Source organism: Bos mutus, chromosome 7 (genome assembly GCF_027580195.1).
Source record: "Bos mutus isolate GX-2022 chromosome 7, NWIPB_WYAK_1.1, whole genome shotgun sequence".
Classification (NCBI taxonomy): Eukaryota; Metazoa; Chordata; class Mammalia; order Artiodactyla; family Bovidae; genus Bos; species Bos mutus.
This window is the reverse complement of record NC_091623.1, coordinates 26,389,363-26,392,404: the sequence shown is the minus strand read 5'-3', so window position 1 is coordinate 26,392,404 and position 3,042 is coordinate 26,389,363. Positions and strand designations below refer to the sequence as shown.

Sequence of the window (3,042 nt, the reverse complement as noted above, 5' to 3'; positions counted from 1 at the left end):
CACTGCGGCACCAGGGAATTCCCCGGAGATCTCTTCAGAATCCCTTAAATCTTCAATTCTCAGCTGGGAGAAACCCCAAGGTTCTCCAATATTAACATTCCCTACCACTTAATCTCTCTTGGCCCTCTGACTTCACGCCTCTGAGTCCCCTGTGGCTGTCTCTGCAACACTGTGGACTCTGGATCACTCAGTGCCCTGAGTTCTTTGAAAGAATACACTCAAAGGACAAAGAGAGTCATTGTAGCCGTCCTGCTAGACTGAACCAACCTCAAACCCAGGAAAATGGTTAAATGTATCATAGTCCACTCATAAAATGGAATACAAAGTAGCATTATAAAGATGCCTTGGAGCTCCATACACTCTGGATAAATGGTTCTATGACCACAACAACAGCAGAACTGCCAGAAGATACGCCACTGTTTCAGAAAAAATAGTACACAGCCATCTCTGCCAGCAAGAACCAGGGAACCAGGGAATTGTAGCTGCATTCAGAGAGAGGAACTTCAGGCCAGAACAAGAGGAAGTGTCTCTTTGTATGACCTTCAGGAACATTGACCCAGAGTTACCTTCAAACATTTCTAAGGGCTTCCCTAGTGGCTCAGTGGTAAAGAATCCGCCTGCCAACGCAGGAGACATGGGTTCGATCCCTGGTAAGGGAAGAATCCCACAAGCTCCAGGGCAACTAAGCCCACGAGCCACAACTGTTGAGCCTGTGCTCTCGAGAGTCCGGGAACCCCAACCACTGATGCCCAGGAGAACCTAGGGCCCACGGGCTGCAGCAAGAGAAGCCACAATGAGGACAAGCCCACGCACCGCAAGGACAGAGCAGTCCCTGCTTTGCGAAACTAGAGAACAGCCCACGCAGCAATGAAAACCCAGCAGGGCCAAAAGAAATAAATAACATATCTAAGAGGAAGGAGGGGGAGGAGAAGGCAGCCTCCCAGAAGCATCAGGAACCAGTTGCGGCTTCACTCAAGGCGTCCTGGAGGCAGCGGCGGCGGACTCCGAATCCACACCCCACAGCAAACCGCAGAGGTTTCCGGTCCGCATGTCCCTCTTTAACCTGCTGCGGGGTGCTCCTCTGCCAGCCTCCCCATCACACCTCCAGCTCTGCCGGCCTCCCCATCACACCTCCAGCTCAGGCACCGTTCTTCTTTATCCAGGCACCAAACTCAATCCTACCCGCTCCTTTAAAGCCATTGGGTGAAACGCCCTTCCTCAATGATCTACCAACAAAGCTGTGTATGATGGGAATCACTCCATCACCCTATAGCACAAGGATCCCACAAATCTACACACCACCATATCTAAAATGGATAACCAACAGGGCCTACTGTACAGCCCAGGGGACTCTGCTCAATGTTATGTGGCAGCCTGGATGGGAGGGGAGTTTGGGCGAGAATTCAGTTCAGTTTAGTCGCTCAGTCGTGTCCAACTCTTTGGGACCCCATGGACTGCAACACACCAGGCCTCCCTGTCCATCACCAACTCCCGGAGCTTACTCAAACTCATGTCCATTGAGTCAGTGATGCCATCCAACCATCTCATCCTCTGTCCTCCCCTTCTCCTCCTGCCTTCAATCTTTCCCAGCATCAGGGTCTTTTCCAATGAGTGATTTGCATCAGGTGGCCAAAGTATTGGAGTTTCAGCATCAGTCCTTCCAGTGAATATTCAGGACTGATTTCCTTGAGGATGGACTGGTTGGATCTCCTTGCAGTCCAAGGGACTCTCAAGAGTCCATGGATACATTTACGTGGATGGGCTGAGTTCCTTCACTGCTCACGTGAAATGATCACCGCACTGTTGATCGGCTAAATCCCAATACAAAAGAAAAAGTTTAAAAGCCAGGAACCGGGCCCCCAAGTCCTCACCCCCAGGTGTCCACAGCCTCCTTCACCCGATTCAGCCAGGGTGTATCACAGCTCGAGATGCTGATGGCAAGAGGCAACAGGGGTCCCTACTACGGAGGACCCACCCCCACCCCAACAGGGAGCCAGACCACGCCCACTTCCTGCCCTCAAAGCCCAGTCCGGCCCCCTCACTCTCCAGTGTCTCCTTATATTTCAAAACTCATGTCTGCATTCTAAAGCAGAAAAGAGTTGGACACTGGCCACTTCTCCTCGCGAGGCAAGGATCTGGGAACTCAGAAGACGACGGCCTGAGCGTTGTTCCCCTGAGGGGAGCCAGGGGAAAACTCCATACAGGAATCCTCAACCTGCAAGTGTGCCACATCCTCCTCTCAACAAATCTCTGAGCTTTTTTAAAAAAAGGACCTTGATATTATATTTTATTTGGTTAGGCTTCTCTGAAGCAAAACATTAAGGAAAAGTGGGTTACAAAAGAAGCTAAAAAAAATACCCAATGCTTCATGAATTTGCCTGTCATCCTTGAGCAGGGGCCATGCTAATCTTCCCTGTCTTGTTCCAATTTTTGTAAATTTGCGTTGCTGAAGTAAGCACAATCTTTGTGCTTTTTAAGGGAAAATAGTTCCCGTGTGTACATGGGAATATTTCCAAAGGGAGGCAAGGGCACTTCTTAGCCAGCATAATGGAGTCCCAGTTGCATGGATTTCATGTCACAGGAGAGTAACTTTTCGGTAAAATAGCCCCTCACAGGATAGGTAAGCTTCCCCAGAAAGACACCAAAGTGTCTGAACAAGGTCTGTTCTCAAGAGTTAACTATCTAACTATGGCCTAACATGCTGGGGTTTTATCAGAGCCTACCTTACCTGGGGGAAAGAAAAACCCAACTCTAAACCCCTCTAGCCTTCCACAAGGAAAAGGACAAAGGAAGGAATGTCTTTGGTGGGAGCATGAACCCCAGAGGTTCTGATTCAGCAGGTCTAGGGGGTGGAATTCAGACCTATGTTTTTAAAGCTGCTGGGTACATCTCCTGTGCAGACAGGTTGAAAACTCATCACGTACAAACCCGGGCTTTACATCCCCCCAGGGCCGTGAGATGGTTTGCCAGCCCCAATCTCCATCTCTCCATCATGGGTCTTCAGGAAAACCATTCTGTGTGTTCTCAGAGTCACACAGTCTC

The 3,042-nt window shown here is 49.9% G+C and overlaps 1 non-coding gene across 1 annotated transcript; it reads right to left on the bottom strand.

Annotated features, from left to right (window-relative positions):
• Positions 1-2,350: 2,350 nt before the first annotated feature.
• On the bottom strand, positions 2,351-2,461 carry LOC138988750 (U6 spliceosomal RNA). Its single transcript, XR_011465005.1, has one exon. It is a non-coding gene; the product is annotated as a U6 spliceosomal RNA (small nuclear RNA).
• Positions 2,462-3,042: the final 581 nt, after the last annotated feature.